The sequence below is a fragment of the Apodemus sylvaticus genome, chromosome 8 (genome assembly GCF_947179515.1).
Source record: "Apodemus sylvaticus chromosome 8, mApoSyl1.1, whole genome shotgun sequence".
NCBI lineage: Eukaryota > Metazoa > Chordata > Mammalia > Rodentia > Muridae > Apodemus > Apodemus sylvaticus.
In genome coordinates, this window is record NC_067479.1 from 106,822,687 (window position 1) to 106,842,674 (window position 19,988).

A 19,988-nucleotide genomic window follows, 5' to 3' on the forward strand; every position below is an offset into this window, starting at 1 on the left:
TGGCTTTCTCAGTCTGCTCTCTTAAAGAACCTAAGAATACCAGTCCAGGGATGGTACCACCCACAAGAGGCCCTCCCCCTGATCACTAATTGAGAAAATACCTCACAGTTGGACCTCATGGAGGCACTTCCCCAATTGAAACTCCTTTCTCTGTGATAACTCTAGCCTGTGTCAAGTTGACACTCAAAACCAGTCAGTACACATGTGCTCTTGAGGCAGAACTAGGGGCAGATGGGGTACACAAGGAAGGAAAGTGATCCCCTTCCCCAGATCTCCCTAAATTCTTATTGGAGTAAACCCCTGAAACAAAAACAAATTACTAAGAAAAACCTGAATACAAGTTTATGAACTGAGATGTTTCATACATACATTGGAAGCCATGTCAGGAGTAACTCTCAGAAGAGGCTGTGAATTCTACCTTATACTTTATTATCCTAAAGGGAATGGCAACCATGATGAGTGTAAGACACTGGGATAAAGCTCTGTACGGGGCTAGTGCAGTATAGAAAAGATTTATTAGAGAATACACTGCAGGGACAGAGAGACGACTCTGGCACAAGCACGAGTACAGGAGTTCAGGTCCCCACCAGCTAAGTTAAAACTGGGCCTGTGTGTCTGCATCACTAGCACTGGTAGGTAGAGGCAGGTGGATTCCTGGAACTCACTGGCCATCAATGAACACATTCAATGAACTTCCAGTTCAGGGAAATATAGGGTCTCAAAAAATGAGGAAGATGCCTACGTGGTTAAGAGTGCTTGCTACTCTCCCAAAGGACTTAGGTTCCCAGCATCCAAGTTGAGCGACTCACAACCACCTGCAACTCCAGTCCCAGGGTAGCCAACACCCTCCTCTGACCTCCATGGGCATCTGCATGTGCATGCACACACAAGTGAAAATAAATAATGTGGAGAGTGACCAAGGATGACACCTGATACTGACCACTAGCCTCCACACACATGTACGTGAGCCCAAACCCACATGTGTAAATGCACACACACACACACACACAGAGAGAGAGAGAGAGAGAGAGAGAGAGAGAGAGAGAGAGAGAGAGAGAGAGAGAGAGCTTTAAGGAGAGACATAAACGCAGCAGGCAAACTCTCATTCTTTCATAACAATCGAAGGAAGTAACTTGCTCTTACGTACCGTTTGTGTGGGGTCCACATCTGGACAGTTGGCGTCTCCCTGTCTTGTTTGGTAGATTTTACCGCATCAGTTGTCAATGGGAATTAGGGTTTAAATATTTGTATAAAACATGTATCAGTGGAGTGTATCTCTAAATAATCAGGGTCTGGTTGTTAAAGGATAGATTTTTTTGCTTTCAATTTTGGCAAAAAACAAAAACACCTCTCCAAATACCATTTTCTACAACTATAAACTTTTAGAGAAGTGGGTGACAGGACTAAGGAAGTAGGCTTTGACTCTCTGGGCGTGGTGACTATGGGAACGTAAATCCGTGGCAAATAAAGACTAGCTTGTCTATGACCTTCGACCAAGTGGCTCTGGCTTTAGAGTCAAGAAGAGAAAGGACTACTGGGACAATTTTTTTTTTTAAAGATTTATTTATTTATTATATGTGAGTACACTGTAGCTGTCTTCAGACACTCCAGAAGGGGGCATCGGATCTCATTACAGATGGTTGTGAGCCACCATGTGGTTGTTGAGATTTGAACTCAGTACCTCGGGAAGAGCAGTCAGTGTTCTTAACCACTGAGCCATCTCTCCAGCCCCTACTGGGACAATTGATGCTGGTTAGCTGAAGCTAAGAGATTAGCAGTGATCAAGAAGAGACCAGCATCATTGAGGTAAAATCTGTGAAGTGTTTTCTTTCTTTCTTTCTTTCTTTCTTTCTTTCTTTCTTTCTTTCTTTCTTTCTTTCTTTCTTTCTTTCTTTCTTTCTTTCTTTCTTTCTTTCTTCCTTCCTTCCTTCCTTCCTTCTTCCTTCCTTCCTTCCTTCCTTCCTTCCTTCCTTCCTTTCTTTTTTCTTTTTTGTTTTTTTTGGATTTTGGGTTTTTTTGAGACAGGGTTTCTCTGTATAGCCCTAGCTGAGCTGGAACTCACTCAGTAGACCAGGCTGGCCTCGAACTCAGAAATCTGCCTGCCTTTGCCTCCTAGAGTGCTGGTATTACAGGCTTGTGCCACCACCACCTGGCTGGGAAGTGTTTTCTGACAGCACAAAGCAGCTATGCTCCAGACCTCATGTTGGTACCTGAACTTGGTAATGTGTAAGAGTCAGCCAGGTGGTCTTGGTCTGGAAGGTATGAAGGAGTTTTGAGAGCAGCTTAGACTGTGGAAGGCCAGGGAAGACCATTGGTGAAAGTGCAGCCTCAGTTGCAGTTGATGGCACAGAACTGAAGGGGTCATGCAAAGAAGTTGAAACTTGGCACCATGAAGACAGCCTATGAGAGGCTATTGGTGCAGCAGAAGACCCCAGTGTATTAAGATGCCAGTGCTATCTCAAAAAAAAAAAAAAAAAAAACAAAAAGAAAAAAGAAAAGAAAAAGAAAACACTTCCCAGATTTTACCTCAATGATGCTGGTCTCTTCTTAATGAGCCTAGATGCAGTGGAAGACCCCAGTGTATTAGAGATGCCAATGCTGTGGAATGCTTGCCAAGAACAGTAGCAGCAGTAGAGTAGAGTCAACCAGAGTCTAGAGTGCTACAGAGGGCAGAGCTGGAGAAGTGACTCAAGCCCTTTGGAGGATCCCAGAAGATCACACATGATGTGTGGATCCCAGACACTGGAACAAGAAGCCGTGAAGTTGAAGTTGCCTTGGATATCCCAAGATGTTAGAGATATCGGAGTCATAGGATACCTGCATAGGGAAGCTGCTAACCGAGTGCGACCAGCCCAAGAGAATGAAGTTGTCTGCTGCTGAGTGCCAGATCTGCCTATAGCCGTCAAAAGGATGAAAGGGGCTGGGAATTTGAAGAGTGCTTTGACAATGGACATGGAGTTTGTCCAGTTAGTTTTTGGTTTTGCTTTGGTCCAGTATTTCCTCACTATGATGTTTTGGAATGCTAATGCATATCCTGATGCTGGAGATATGTGATCTGCTTTTTGATTTCGACTTTATATGCGATTACAGTTAGGTGATTAGATGAATCTCAGGAAAGACTTTGAACTTTTCACGTTGTTGAGACTCCTATAGACTATGGGATTTTTCAAGTTGGACTAAATGCATTTTGTACTATGCTATGGCTGGGCATGGCCCCAATAGATTCATGTGTTTGAACAAGCCTATGGGGACCAGGGAATGAAATGTGTTTGTGTTGATGTTTGCTCCAGGGAGTGAGTGGATCTATTAGGAAGTGTGGCCGTGTGGGAGTAGATGTTATCTTGTTAGAGGAGGTGTTTCACTGAGGAGGTGGGTTTTAAGACCCTCCTCCTAGCTGCCTGGAAGTCAGTCTTCTATTTGCCTTTGGAAAAAGATGTAGAACTCTCAACTCCTCCTGCACCATGTCTGCCTGGATGCCGCTATGCTCCTACCTTGATGATAATGGACTGAACCTCTGAACCTGTAAGCCAGCCCCAGTTAAATGTTGTCCTTATGTAAGAGTTGCCTCAGTCATGGTGTCTGCTCACAGCGGTAAAACCCTAAGATTTAGATTCCTTGGTGCCATTGCTAGGACAGAACAATCTAAAGTCGTCTTGAATGCTGTCTTTGATCTCCCTGGTAGAAAACGTGGTGAGCTACATCTTGCCTTTGATTTTGCTTTTAGGAAAGCAGAGCAAGCACAAGTGCACCCCCACATTTGGTGAGAAGTAATTTGGAGCATGTTTGCTGCATCCCATCGTGACCCACAGGACCACGGAGGCTTTCAAGTAACAGTCAAAAGATCCAAGCCAGGACTGCCGTCACAGCTCACTCTGCACGTGACTTGTTTGCCTGGAGTTTCCTAGCTCCCTTTGAGCTGAGTTTACTAACGCATAAGATGCCCCAGGGAGCCCTGCAAGCCCTCTAACTGTCCTTGCAGCAAGAGCTTTTCCCCAGCTCTGATCTTTGACCTTTCAGAAAGACTTAGGTTTCACAGGTTTTGCTCCACAGAAAGGTCTATCATCCCACAGACCCATTCCCCCTGGGCTTTCAGAATGTAAATGTCGTGGCGATGAGCCCACTGATGTCTAGCTTCTGCCTGCTCACCCCTCCCAGTGCACCAGCGGAGCTCAGGGCCTCTGGGGCTTGAGCCTTCATAAACCGGGGCTTAAGGGCTGTTGGTCCTGCTTTAGAGAGATTTGCTTTATTCGTTTTGCTTCTGGGAAGGAACAGACATTCACAGCAGGCTTGGGGGTTAACGGTGAAACCTGAGCATGCCACCCGTGTGCTCAGATGGCGTCAGATGTTTGTACAGAAGGCTGTGGTGTCAAATCCACAGCTTCACAAGCCATAAGCCTTCCTCACCTTAAACAGAGAAGGTGTAGCTGCCTAACGGTTTTAATTGCTAACAGCAACCTCAGCATTTAACAAGGCTCGAGTGTGAACTGCAGCAGACAGCAGTAGGGTTTTTTTTTGTTCATTCGTGCTCTCTCTTGTTTCTTCATCTATGCTCAAGCCCACGCCAGCGACCTCTTGGACCAGGCCGCTGGGACACTGTCCTAGTGACCATCAGCGACTTCATCGGCTCCGCTACTCCTTGCTGGGCTGTTTTACCCACCCTGTCTGCTGGGACAAGCAACTTGGAATTCTTCATACTAGTGGAAACAGGTCTGAAGCCCAGTCCGCAACTCCAGTGGGTAAGAAACAAAGCTTGCTTTCCTGGTGCTAAATTCTGTGCAGGCCTCCACCTTACTAGTCTGAGGTAACAACTGTGACTGAGGGCTTTTCTGTGTGTGTGCACACTGGTTTCGCATAGTCCTGGGAGGGAGGCGAGGACAAGAAAGGGGAGAAGAAAGCATTCTCTTTGGGTCATCAGTCCATGTAGCTGGTTGAAGTGTCTCTTTATCCTTCAGTGGACCTCTGGGCTCCAGGGCCTGTCCCTGCTATGTTCCTGCCCTTCTGAGGCTGCCCAGATGCCGCTTGCCACACCTTTCACAGACTCCAACTCTTGGTAGTGTCATAGAGCCTTCTCTCTCTCTCTCTCTGTCTCTCTGTCTCTCTGTCTCTCTCTCTCTCTCTTTCTGTCTCTCTCTGTCTCTCTCTGTCTCTCTGACTTTCTCTCTGACTCTATGTCTGTCTCTCTGTCTGTCTGCCTCTCTCTGTGTGTCTGTCTCTCTGACTTTGTCTCTGTCTGTCTGCCTGTCTATCTGACTCTCTCTGTCTTTCTCTCTATCTGCCTCTCTCTCTCTCTCTCTCTCTCTCTCTCTCTCTCTCTCTCTCTGTCTCCCCCCCCCCCAGGTCCTGCTACCTAGCCAAGGATAATCTCTAACACAGTATGCAGCCTAGGTGCTGGCCTTGAACTGCCCTTGATTCTTCTGCCTCTGTTTTCCATGTGCTGTAAAAATTTAGGCATGGGCCACCATGCCTGTCACAGCTTTCTCCTTCATTGGAAGTGAGGAAGGCAAACACAGAAAGAACGAGCAGTGTGGATCCACACCTTCCGCCATGATCCAAGTCTGCTGCCAGCTCTTCCTTTGATGCCAGCTCTGAGCTTCTAGATGGGGCATTGGAGCTAGCTGCTTAAAATAACAGGAAATTATCGTCTAAGTGGCTGAGAGCTCAGTTGGTAAAGTACTTACTGTGCAACCATAGGACCCAAGTTCTGATTCCGTAACACTCACACATGCACTCACACACACACTAACACACGCATACTAACACAAACTTACTCACACACTGACATACACACACTAACAAAAACTTACACACTCATACACTCATATACTCACACACACTAACATACACACACTAACACACACATTCACATGCACTCACACACTCACACACTAACACACTCTCTCACACATACTCACATATACTCACACACAACATACTCACACTAACATACGCACACTAATATACACTCACACACATGGGAATTATACTTGGGAATAGAGTGGGCACAGAGTCTGCAAGGAGCAACCAGGCCATTTCGTATCAAGAGGATGAGCTGCCTCTTAGCTCTTGTAGAAGGAAGTGATTAGCTTATTGGAATAACCCTGTGGATTTTCTTTCTCAGAAGTAAAGGCCACTTTTCAGGGATAGGTAGAAAGCATGCCTGTTACCTGTAAAAAGAAAGCTGATTGACAAGGGACTTTAAAAAATATTTATTATTATTTTTTGGATGAAAATGGACTCTAATATTTATTGCATCAAGAAAGAAAAAGCTTCCACCCTTTCAATGCTAAATGAATTAAATCCATGTAAGAAAAAGGCTTTGTTTCTCTTAATAAGACTAAGCCTGTCTTCTCCTTCCCATGTACCTGTCCTGTCCCATGGTAAGGAGAAGCCTGCCTGCTCCTTCTGCTCTCTGCAACATCTTTTTTCCTCTTGCCCTCTGCATTCTGCACATTGTTCTCTTAGTTATTTTATGTTACCTAGAGCTTCTAAGTTATTCCACTTTGAAAAATATTTATTATTTATTTATTTTACATCCCACTTATTGCTCCCCCTGTCCTCCTCCCCCCCCCCCCCGCCATGGCATCCCCCTCCCCCAGTCCTTCCCCCCACACCCCTCACTTACTCCTCTGAGCAGGTGGGGTTCCCCTGGGCATTCCCCCGCCCTGGCACATCAAGTCTCTATGAAGTCAGGTGCATCCTCTCCCACTGAGCGGGCCAGCTAGAACATACCCTATGTACAGGCAGCAGCTTTTGGGACCCACGTGAAGAGCAAGCTGCACCTCTGCTGCATATGTGTGGGGAGGAGACAAGGGACTTTAGGAAGATGCATCCCCTAATTTTTATCAGAAGTTGGGGAATATATAAGGCATAACTTTAATGTTAGACCTTCATATGCCATAGGAATGGAGTTCCATGATTCCCACCATCTATACATCTGTCCATCCATCCTTTTTTTTTTCTTTTTTTGGTTTTTTGGATTTGGTTTTTTTCGAGACAGGGTTTCTCTGTATAGCACTGGCTGTCCTGGAACTCACTCTGTAGACCAGGCTGGCTCAAACTCAGAAATCCTCCTGCCTCTGCCTCCCAGAGTGCTGGGATTCCAGGCGTGTGCCACTGCCACCCAGCTGACATCCATCCTTTTGTCAAGGCAGGCTAAGTACCAGTGCTTTGGACTTGAGATCTTCCTATTAGAGCCCCCAGATGCTGGAATTAGAAATGCATGCTAGTGAACCCGGCAGACTTGTTTGTTTTTATGATGTCCAATAATCCATAGTTGCTTGTGCGTGGTCAGGATTGATACCAGCCCTTCCAATCTTGTTGCCAACTCTTCGTTCTTTCTCACTCTGCACCAGCTAGTGGGCGGCCTGAGGGGTGCTGGAATACGCAGCCTTCCAAATTGTTTCTGATTCTGCTGAACTGTTACAGCCTTCCACCAAAATGCTGTCTCCTCCTGGAGCCATCATCAAATCCATCATCAGCCAAACCCACCTTCCTCCACATCCCTGTAGTAGGGCTCCTCTTGTTAACCCAGACTCTCGTGGTAGTGGCCCCCGAGTGTATGTGACCATGTTCTGCTGCCTGTCATTGCGTGCCCTGGTGACTGTTCCTCGTGCTTTACTATTACTGATCTTCTTACTCACACCTCTTCTTGGCGTCCGCCTCACTCTCTGAGGGCCAGGGTTCTCGCCTGCATGCTTCTCCATCCCTTTAAGTGCCTGGACTGTGGAAGGGACAGCCCAGCACTTTGTCATGTCTCTAAGGCTTCTTTGACGTGTTCTTTTCAATTATTATTTTCCAGTGTGTGTGTGTGTGTGTGTGGTGTCCATGTTGTACTTGTGTTTTTGTATGAGTGAAGGCACACATGTGTGTGCATGTAGAAGTTTAAGTTGGTATCAGGAGTCAGGAGTCATTCTCTATAGCTCTCCCAGGTTCAACTGAGGCAGGGTTCTGAGTAAACCCAGAGCTTGATACAGCTAATCTTGCCAGGCAGCTTGTTTTCCAGGTTCCTCTGTCTTTGTCTTTTGAGATTGGAATTACAGGGGGACCCCCCCACACACACCTGGCATTTATGTGGCATATGGCAAGTTCTATAACCATTGAGAAATCTCCCTAGCTCCCCAAAACACAGCCACACACACAGCCACACACATCACATAAACACATACACAGACACACATACACATCACAGACACACCACACACATACACCACACCATATACACACACCACATATATTATACATATACACACACCACATAAACACATGCATACCACACACACACAGACACCACAGACACCACATACAGACACACCACAGACAAACCACAGACACACCACAGACACACAAAAACACCACACCACACACATCACAAACATACCACAACACACAGACACAGACACACACACACCACAAACATATCACACCACACAGACAGACAGACAGACATACACACACACACCACACAGACACATACCACAGACACACACAACACACACATACCACACCACACACATACTCCACACACACACCACACCACACACATCACACACACACATAAATACACACTTTTTTGAGACAAGATCTTACAGTAATGCCTAGGCTGTCTTAGAGCTTACTGTAAAGTCTAGACTGGCTTCAAACTCATTGCAATCCTCCTGCCTCAATCTCCTGAGTACTAAGATTATAGACATGAGCTAATATGCCAAGCTTCATAGTTGCTTTGCATGGTTAATTTACTTTAAGAACTATTTATAAAATAAATATGAAATGACATTTAAGTAGAATTTCTAAATGATCATTTATCTAACGTCTAGCATATAGAAGACATTGAGTGAAAAATGTCAAACTATCTCAGTGGACATAACGTTTGGATTATGTTTTAAAGGCTAAGTATTGATGAATGCACACTCTCCATTTCTTTTGCTGAATGGAAGCTTGCTGTTTTACTGGCACAGTCACGTGTAGAAAAATGGATATCTCATTTTCTATCTGTGTTGTTATTCATCAGGTTTCTTTTTTGGTGATTTGAGACAAGTTTTGTGTGTGTATGTGTGTGTGTGTGTGTGTGTGTGTGTAGTCCTGGCTGTCCTTGAACTAGCTCTGTAGACTAGGCTGGTCTGGAACTCGAAGATATACCTGCCTCTGCCTCCCAAGTGCCAGGATTACAAGTACTCTCTGAGACACTATAGTCCCCATCTGCTGGTGAGTTCATGTATCTTATCAGAAATACTGAACCAACTAGTTTTCCTTTAAGGTTTATAAAAATTTCCCCCTTTACTTACTAAAAATTACATCAGGCTATGTCACAGTTGTCTGTATACCATCTAAAGCTGTGTCATATGCCATGTTTAGGAAATGCTGGTTGACAGACTTTGTGATTAAAAAGCCACTTGCCACACAGAATGCAATGCTTGTGTTCTCCCACTGAAATGAGAATTCTAGTTAGCAATGGCAAAGCTCTCCTGACAGAAGACAATCCAGAGAGTGCTTGCCCAGGACCGAACCAAGGCCAGCTATCCATCAGCTCAGAGGACTGTGAACCAGGGAATTGTTTAGAATGGCAGAAAGGCTGTAAAACTGGGACATAGTGATGGTTGCGCAATTGTATACATTTCAAATGAAACCAAACTAGACAGTGGTAATTAGCTTTCTGTCATTATGGTAGATGTCCGAGAGTGCCGATTGCGAGTGCCGACTTCTAGAGGAAGAGGTCATTTCTGCTGATGGCTTTCAATGTTTCAGCCCAATGGGTCTGCTGACTGTTGCTTGGGGGCCTACGATGAGGCAGTATTGTGGTGACGATGATTGGCGGGACAAAACTGCTCCTCTAGTGTCCAAGCAAAAGACAAAAGCTTGTGTGTGGGGTGGGGGCAGTGGGTAGGTAGGAAAGTCCTGGGGGAGGGAGGCATACCTCCTGACTGAAAGGTATACTGCCAAGCCACACTTCTTAAAGGCACCACCCAGTGACAACAAGACTGGGACCACCATGCCTTTAACATAGCACTGGGGAAAGTTCTCCAGAAAGGGGCATGAGGGCTTCTGAATACAGTCATGTTTTAGTTCTTGACTGTACGGTTGCAAAGGGATGCTCACTTGGTGAAGTGCTATTGAAGTATCCCTTTGTTTATTTATTTCTCAAGTCTACCTCCATAACAAAATTTACTAAAACATATCCAGCCAAGTGAGGATGTCCCAGCTGTTACTTAAGTAGTTAATGAAACTGAGTTATTACTTTCTGTCTTATTACTTTGTATAATTACATCTCGCTGCCAACCTGGTTTTCTGATGTTAAGGGCTCGGGTTTTATGTGGTTTACTACAGAAAGAGTTATAAAAAGGTATACTTCTCTAATCACAGAAGGGCCTCAAGAATGTCACAGGAAGCCATTGTCCCTTAATTATTCATAGCAATTACCAACATGGACAACATTCAATGACCAGCCAAAATAAGTGGATGTTTTGAGAGGTCTGGTTGGAACAGTCAAGTCATCAGCCCCTCTCTCAGCCCGGTTCCCCTGCTGCCTGCCAACGCTTCAATTCTATATTTATCCTTTCAAATCAGCAGTACAGCAATTAGTTATTATAATAAGAGCCACCAATTTGCTGTGCACTGACTTCACGCCAGGCGCTGCATTATCAAACTTTTCCATTTCTCAATTGTCCTAGTTGATTGTCCTAGCAATCCCGAACAGGAGTTGTTTATTCAGGTCCACAGGTGAAGAAATTGAGGCTGGCAGGCTTCTACGTGGGCCTACGTCTGTGGTGCTGATGGCAGAGGCAGAGAAGAGCTGTGATCTCACCCAGTCAATGTCAAGAACAGGAGAGGAGTGACGTGTGTGAGATGTCGGAAACCCAAAACACGGCTCTTCAGCAGTTACTATAGTTACAGTACCTCACGGTGCACTCATTGCTTGTGCAGGTGACAAGGGGTCCACTGTCAGACATTGAGGAAACCAACCCATCGCTATCAAGAATCCCCAACGACATGCTAATAGGTATAAAATAGCCATTGTGCCTCTAGTTCAGGAGCTCCAGGAACACTGTCAGAATCTGTGCTATGACAGCTTCACAAACATTGTCTATTGTGTAGGTGCCTGCAGGGAAGGAACATTCTCTTTCCTTTTGTCCTGTGTAGCAAAAGACAGACTGACAAGAATAATACACATCCATTTGTTTCATGTACGATTTCTGTGATGAGCATCTAAGAAATCAAGACCTGAGGGAATGGTTAAACCCGAATTTCTGTGTTGTGGTTTTTGTGTGTATGGATGTGTGTGTGTGTCTGTAGACAAGAGGCTGATGCTGGATATCTTTCTGAAAGACCTTTTGTTTTCTCACCTTTTTTTTAAAATCAATTTTTAAAGTTTATTCTTTGACATATTCATGCATGTATACACTCTATTTTGATCAGAAACACCTTATCTGGTTTTTTTGCTCCCTTCCCACTTTCTCTGGAATTCTTCCCAGTACATCCCCCTCTTATTTTCATCTTTTAAAAAACAAAACAAAACAAGCAACCCACTGAGTTTAATTACTGTTGCTCAGACACACAGAGCTATAGGGTTATTTACTGACCAATGGCAACTTGCCAGTTGGCTTCACCCTTGGAGAGAAATGGCTCTCCCTTTCGCAGCCACCACTGGCTACAGATGGTAGTGGATGGAGCCGCATGTGTCCCTTCTGCATCCGCTTTGGAAATGTCACTGGCTTGAGCTCAGGCAACTAAGCACAGCTGCTGTGAGTTCAGGAGCCAACTCAGGTGCTGTGTAGCATCCTGGGCACAGCATTTCCCAGTGACTCCTCATCCTGCACATCTTAAAACCTTTTCCTTCATTTCCCCGGTCTTCCCAGAGCCTTGAGGGTGGGGTTTACTGTCCATGTCTTGTTTAGAGCTGAGTGCTCAACAATCTTCTGAGTTTTTGTTGTTGTTGTTGTTGTTTGCTGTTTTCTTGTTTTGTTTTGTTGTTTCCAGGCAGGGGAAAAAAAACCTGTGTAGCCCTGGTTGGTCTAGAACTCGACCGGTAGAATAGGCTGGCCTCGAACCCAGAGACGCCCCTGTCTCTGCCACCTGGCGACAGGCAACAATCTTAATTCTCAGCACTAGTTTTGAATCTCAAAAAGGAGCTTCTGGGATCAAAGGCAAGAACAGCACTGATCCGTGATCTGTGGGAATTAACATGAGTATGAGAAGACAGTTTTACAACATTTAGCAAATAGATTCCCCTCTGTTGCCTATGACCTATGACCAAAACCCCTAGCCCTGGGGTTTTGACCTGGTTTATAGCAGGAGGCATCGCTTCCCTCTTGCTCTTAAATCCAATTTAAAAAAAAAAAAGGTTGGTTTGCCCTATAACTTTAGAGTTACTGTTTTCAGCAGTTGGCACGCCTTGCTGGGAGAACAGGTATAAAGTCACCTATGGGTGACTTTTTCCCTAGCAGCCTACAATGGACTTTCCACAACTATGAAATCTAGCCAACAGGACAGTTTCCAGATTAGTTCTGCATTGAGTTCTTTTCCCACTGATTTCTGGTTAGCAACAAAAATGGCAACAACCTGTATTGTTTAGGGGGTCATACTGATGTGTCTCATGCCCGGCATTATTGTTTATTTTGCTTTTGTAATAATAATAATAATAATCTATAGTTTGTGGGAGAGTATTATTTAGCCATGATGATTACCTCCATTTAAACTTCTTTAAATTTTTTAAAAATTATCTTGCGAAGTAGTAGATGAGGACACCTTAGGACTTCTTATACACCCTCAGTTTAGTCAATCCTTCCTCTCCCCATCTTTCCCTACCCCATCCCATCCCTGACTAAACCTTTCTAACCCCAGTATTTCCTCTAGCTTCATGCCTTCCACGCCCCCTGACTCCCACCCCTCCCTCAGATTCCCCATCTACTAACACATCACTTGTGTTCTATTCCCTTTTAAAGCCTCTCTTTCTTCCCACCCTTAGTTAGGGGTTTACTGTTTGAACAGACACCAGGACCAAGACAACTCTTATAAGGACAACATTTAATGGGCATTTCCTAGCTTCTTGTCCTCTACAGATACCCAAACTAGGCAACCAATCTAAAAATTTGAAACTAAGATCTGTCCGTAAGAAAGAAAGCCAGTATCTGTTTTTCTTAGTCCAGCATTTTCCAGCTCTTGTGAAGTTCATAATTTCACTTTTCTTTGCAGCGGAGTTAATATCCCGTCATGTATCTGTTCATCAGCTGATGGACATCTAGGTGGATTTAATTTCCTAGCTATTGTGAACAGAGCAGCAGTGATTACAGATGGGCAAGTGTTTATCTCTGTGGTAGGATATGAAGGCACCAGACCTCTGCGGGAGCAGCAGTGCTCGTAACCACCGAGCCATCTCCCTGGATTTCTCAGTTGAGAAATCTTGGTTCAGTTTTGTGACTCACTTTCCCCACTGGGTTGTTTTCTTGATGTTTAGTATGAAGGTTTGAAGATACTTGGCCCAGGGAGTGTCACTATTAGGAGGTGTGGCCTTGTTGGAGTAGCTATGTCACTGTGGGTATGGGCTTTAAGATCCTCCACCTAGTTGACTGGAAGCCAGGCTTCTCCTAGTGGTCTTCAGATGAAGATCTAGAGCTCCCAGCTCCTCCTGCACCATGCATACCTGGATGCTGCCATGCTCCCACCTTGATGATAATGGACCGGACCTCTGAACCTGCAAGCTGGCCCCAATTAAATGTTGTTCTTATAAGAATTGTCTTGGTCCTGGTGTCTGTTCACAGCAGTAAACCCCTAACTAAGACATTTAGTCTCTTGAGCTTTTTTTTTTTTTACTTTTGAGATATAGTTCTCTGCCAGTTGTATAGATGACAAAGACATCTAAGCAGCCAATCTGCTTTACTTGACAGTTTCTCTTGCTGTATAGAAGCTTTTTAATGTCATGCAGTCCCATTTGTTGATCATAGGCTGTATTCCCTGAATGGATTCCCATCCAGAAAGCCCTTTCCCATGCCTGTATGTCCAAGTGTACTCCTGGTGTTATCCTCCAGTGTTTCCAGAGTTTCAGGTCATTTGTTACGAGCCATGTTTCATTTAGAGTTGTACAGATCTATCTAGTCTCATTCTTGTATGTACAGTTAGCCAGCTTTCCATTTGTTGAAGATGCTGAACTTTCTCCAAAAAAGGATTTTAGGCATCTTTGTAAAGCATCGGGTGGCTGTATGATGTGGCCTTGGTTAGATCCTCTGTTTCAACCCACTGATATCTGTGTGTGTTTTTGTGCCCACAGCACCCTGTCTTTATTGCTTGGTGATATAACCATATCAGGTACGCAGTCCACCTTCAGCCCTGCTCTCTCTACTCAGGATTGCTTTGGCTTTCTGGGGTCTTTCATAGACTTACAGGGTCTTATTTTGTTTTGTTTTATTTCCGCAAAACCTGGTCTGGAGTTTTGGTTGGAATTACACTGCATCTATCGGTAACTTTTGGTAGGATTGCCAGTTTTCACAAATGGCTGTAAGCACACGTCTGCTTCCATTTGTTCCTCCAGCACTTTAAACCTTTCCCTGTAGATGATTTTTAGTCCTCCGTTAGGTTTATTCTGAGCTGTTGCGTTTGAGGCTGCCATGGATTGAATCGTTGCCCTGATTTCCTTCTCTGCATGTTGGTATGTAGGAAAGTCACTAAGTTTTATGTGGTAGCTTTGTATCCTACACATTCCTGACAATGTTTGCCACTTCTAATTAACTGCTTAGGTTTCTTATGTATAAATTCATATCACTTGCAAATAAAGACACTTCACAGTCTTCCTTCCTAATTGTATTCTTTTTATTTGCTTCTCTTGCTGTAGTTGATATTTCCAGTAGCATATTGAACAATATTTGGAAAAGTAGACCTTCTTTTGATGAAAAATTATATGAGTTTTTCTCCCTTTAATATGATGTTGGATATAGGTTGTTGTTTATAGTCTTTAGTATGTTAAAATAAGTTCCTTTTATTCTGAGTTTCCCCAGAACTTTAACATCAAGGGGTGTTGAATTTTTGCCAAGAGTCTTTTCTATGTCTGTCTAAATGACTGTTTGATTTCTGCCCTTGAGTGCATTCATGTAATTTGTAACATTTATCGATTTGCATATATTGATCCATCCCTGCATCTCTGGTCTAGAGCTATCTTGATCATGGAGAATGCTCTTTTTGATGTGTTTGCATTTCTTATTGTGAGATGGGTTGTCTCACAGACCCTGGAGCGTCTCAGTTTGCCTAGAGTGGCTGGCCCATGAGGAAGCTCCAGGGCTTTGTTTCCTCTGTCTCCCTTCTCGCCAGCACTGTGCTCCCAAGCACACACCGCCACATACGCTCCTCATATGAACTGTGAGGATCGAAACTCAGATCCTCGTGCTCCAAAGCCATGCGTGTTTAATGAAGTTTGATGAAGAGTAAACACTTTGGAAAGGGTGCTGGGACAGAAGAGTTTGAGCTTCAGGTAGTAAGTGACAGAACCTACCAAAGTCAGCTCTTCAGATTCCTTATACACACGCCTTTAATCCTAGTACTTGAGAGGCAGAGCCAGCCTGGCCTACAGAGTGAGTTCCAGGACAGCCAGGGATACACAGAGAAACCCTGTCTTTAAATAAATAAATCTTTAAGAGAGAGAGAGAGAGAGAGAGAGAGAGAGAGAGAGAGAGAGAGAGAGAAAGAAAGAAAGAAAGAAAGAAAGAAAGAAAGAAAGAAAGAACAAGACAAAATGGGATTCCTTCAGCCAAGGTGCTACATCCTGAATGCCACAATATCTGCTTTTGTCTTATTTGCCTATATGACAATGTGTTTTGACACTGTCATATAGAACTCCTGCATTTGAGGTGTTGAGTGTGTACGGGTGGCCCTTGCTGCTTGAGTGCAGGCACAAAGGGGGAATGTGTGAGGATAGATAAAGAACAGGCAAGCGCGGGGCTGTGCAAAGGACTCACTCTTTTGAAACCAACAGTCATGCAGTGGGTTAGGACGGAAGAAGGCAGAGCCAGGCTGAAAGCATGGGGCTGACATGTGTGTGGGTTTTGGAGCAGCCTGGGAGGAGACTTGAGCTCTCACATGTCCTCTGCAGGCCAGCTGGTGATGCCACCGTGACCAGGCAGCATCAGTCCCTGGGTGACATGGTAAGGCCTGTCAAGACCAGTGGAGGCACTCACGGGGCTAAAGACAGAAGTCCTGGGATTCTCTATAATTATGGAAAGTCATAATGGTAAAGAGGGTGATGGCACCCAGGGACACACCCCCAGGCCTCATGCTCACCCATACTGGTGAGAACCAGATTCCTTTCTCTGGTTCTGTAGCTCCCCGCAGAGCTTTGGAAGCTGATTAAAGAGAGGGCTGGGAACAGCAGGTAATTAGAAATCTTATAAAAAGGAAAAACACTCTTGTCAAACTCACCTAAGTGACTGCTCGGCTGAAAGTGTGGGAGGGGTTGGAAACTGCTGCCTATTGGGTTCCTTCTGCCAGGAGGGTGTCCTGCTGCAGGGGACAAATGCAGAAAGGGCCTGAGACCAGCGACCTGCCCGCCACAGAGAGAGAGGACTGCGTGGGAATTTATTTCTGAGTTGGAACAGCTGGAGGACACTTACCAAACTTAGTTGGTGAAACCATAACACCAGGAACATAGAGACTGGGAGAAAGGGGTGGGATGGGGGAGAGGAAGAGAGGAAGAAAGGAGAGAGAGAGGGAGAGATGGAGGGAGGGAGGGAGGGAGGGAGGGAGGGAGGGAGGGAGAGAGAGAGAGGAGTTAGGGAGGAAGGTGGAGGCAGGGGAGGAGGGGAGGGGAGGGGATCAAGGGAAGAATTGGGGAGAAAGAGGGCAGGGAGGGAGGGGGAGAGGAAAGAGGAGAGGAGGGGAGCAAAGGGGAGAGAGGGGGGAAGAGAGAGAGAGGGGGGAGAGGGAGAGGGAGAGAGGGAGAGAGAGGGGGGGGAGAGGGAGAGAGGGAGAGGGAGAGGGAGAGGGAGAGGGAGAGGGAGAGGGAGAGGGAGAGGGAGAGGGAGAGGGAGAGGGAGAGGGAGAGGGAGAGGACTGCAGAGTGGACCTGGTTTTCCTGCTTGGCTGATGGGTAAGCAGAAGCTACTCAGCCAGATCTTGAGTCCATAGAACCCATGCACAGCTGCTATAGTGGGCCCTCTGCCTCCGGCGTGCCCAGCCCCAGCGAGCGAGCCTTCAGCTCTGAGGGGCTGTGGGAGGCACTGTAAGCTGCTGTGACAGTGTGGTTTGAGCCATCTGGTCACTGTGGTCTTGGATTTCCACAGCAGCTTGGCCACACAGGCGCTTACCTCTGGGAGCCCTCCCCACACTGCCGTCTTCAAGGCCTCGCTCCCCATGACGCCTGCCACACTAACGCTCATGCGGCTGACTTGGAAAACTGAAGGGACCCAGACACACTCTTTTTGTGTCATTTCTGCCTCACAGGGACCTTGATGTTCTGAGGCAGAGGGTGGTGGGACTAAGAGACAGCCACAAAGCTAACAAGGGAGTGCTCCACTGCAGGCAGCCATCTAGAGAGCTCTGCCTGACTCACTTGTGGGCTCTTTAACTTCTTCTTTACCTCTTTCTCTTTGTTGCTCTTTATGCTTCCCTCCTGAGGACCAGACCACTTCCTGGGCGCCCAGGTAGTTCTGGATGAAAGAGGCTCCTAATGAAGACTAGGACCAAATCCAGGCTACCAGATCTCACTGGCAACAGATGATATCAACACACAAGCACAGTGTGTGCTTGGAGAGGCATGCTGGGGGTTAGTTTGGGAGCCTGGGGTGGGGGTGGAGGGTGAGCAGGGGGGCCATCTTTTCTTCTTCCCCTTCATCTCTATCATCATTGTTAGACAAGCTGCCAGGTTTTGCAGTGGTGCTGGTTCCTGATGTGGCTGCCAGCCAAAAGACAAGATGTATTTAGCAGAGTGCTTGGGCACACCTATATTAAAAATGATGTTTAGCTCAACTCCAAATTGAACTGAGTGTCCTGCCTTTATTTGCTAAATCTGGCAGTCCACATTGCTGATGAATGAACAGGAGTTAGCCAAATGAACAGAGGGAAGGGAACTGTAGACTTGGAAGTGCTTGTGGAGGTGGTGGAGGTGGTGGTGGTGGAGGTCATGGTAGAGATGGTGGAGGTGGTAGTGGTGATGGAGGTGGTGATGGTGGTGGTGGAGGTGGAGGTAGTGGTGGTAGTGCAGGTGGTAGTGCAGGTGGTAGTAGTGGTGATAGTGGAGGTGGTGGTACAGGTGATGGTGGTGCTGATGATGAAGGTGGTGGTGATAGTGGTGATGGTGATAGTAGTAGGGGGTTGTCCCAGGACTCATCTAGTGAAATCAACACTGTCTCCTCTGCTAGAGTGTGAGGCATCTAAGAAAAAAGAGGAAGACAGAATGCCCCAAATTGTCATGTGACTTTTGAGTATGTGCTAATTACCCAGCACTTGTGTGGTGCTGTTCTAAGTCACACAGATGCAGTCTTTGCCTTTTGGGAGTTCACAGTGCAACTGCAAAGGAGGGAGGCAAAGAGAGGGCAGGCAGGCCCGCGCTATAACCACGCAGGACCTGAGACTCCAGAGACTCAGGGGAGGCCAGAAAGTGACCACGGGATGAAGGGAGCAGAAGACGTGAACAGAAGTTCAAAGGCTGAGACATGGTGTCCTGGACAGAGGAGACAGCAGGTTCATCCACGATGTCCCTGACGTGGACAAATAGGCAGGTCTCAGAAACTAAACTGTGAGAGAGGCAAGGGCCCAATCGGAAGGAAGGATGGAGAGGAAGAGGCTCAATGAGTGAATGGGACCAGATTCGACCGCAGCGGGCTAGGTCCGGGGAACCACTTCCGGAGGATAAAGCAGGCAGGGTGACACGGCAGCTTTGTGTGGGTGACTCACACTGAAGACAGAAGGACAGAGGGAGGAAGACCAGAGAGAGTGCTTCTGCAGATGTCCGTGATGGAACTCTTGGTGGCCTGGCCTGGCACAGTCGGTGGTGCCGGGGAAGAGGGAGGAGGAGAGCTGGATCCTGGCTATGCTTAGGGGGAGACTTGGCAGGCCCGTGCTTCCTGGCACCGGGAAGTGAGGGGGAGTGAGGAGCAGGCATGACTCAAAGCTGCTGGTTTGGGCAGATGGCAGGACAGGGGTGCCATTTGCTGAGCTGAGTGGGGGCTGAGGAGGCTGAGGAGGCTGGGGGTGGGGGGGGTGGGAGAGTTTGGTTTGGTTTGCAGTTATCGAGGATGGGGGTGGTCTGGCAAATGGCGGGCCGTGGGAGAGGAGAAAGCGGCTGAGCAGAGATGGGTACAAGGCTCCCTTTGCATTCCGAGCCGCAGTGGCTTTCATCATGCTCTTACCCCTCACGTGTACCCATCTTCAGGTGAGACCCATCCTCAGAGCCGTCGTGGCAGCCTGCAGAGCAGGCCCAATGACCTTTGCTTCCTGCTGTTCACGCCCCTTACCGTGTACAAGGGTTGGTCTGTGAGATCACGCCTCAAGGGCATGCCACTTTTGAGGGTAAGTTTTGTCAGGAGAGGCTCATGTGACAAGGAACTGATGCTTTATTATAAAAGTCACATGAATAAGGGGGTGGATTTTGTAGTCTTCCAGAAGACTGTAGCCCCTGGTGACAATTGGGCTGCCAGCTATTGACCCAGGAACTGTAAGTGATGAATGGTGCTGTAAACTCCTATATATTTGAGAGGATTTGTCACCAGGCAAGAGACAACTAACTGTAAAACAGCTATATGTACAGCAAAAGAATAATGGGAGGGGACACTAGGGAAGTCAAAGGAGACGTCCTCCCGTCAGTGTCTGGAAGAGTCCTGAGGCTATTTCTCTGGAGAGCAGAGGCAGAGTGTAAGAACTCAATGCAGAGACTGAGGGCTACAATCCAGAGGGCTACATATAGGAACGAACCCTGGGAGTCCTGGCCCGGAGAATCCATTAGCCACTTTTGTTAGAAAGGACAGTGTAAGGCCCACAAATCCAGAGGGATTCTGGGAGCTCAGTTGAAGATCCTT

The 19,988-nt window shown here is 46.4% G+C and overlaps 1 protein-coding gene across 1 annotated transcript in view; it reads left to right on the plus strand.

Moving 5' to 3' along the window:
- The first annotated feature begins 3,724 nt into the window (after positions 1-3,724).
- Positions 3,725-19,988, plus strand: part of Kctd6 (potassium channel tetramerization domain containing 6) — a 29,143-nt gene continuing 12,879 nt past the window's right edge. Inside the window, exon 1 of the mRNA XM_052190243.1 lies at positions 3,725-4,736. The gene's annotated coding sequence lies outside the window, so the exon portion shown is untranslated. The remainder of the gene's footprint in view (positions 4,737-19,988) is intronic.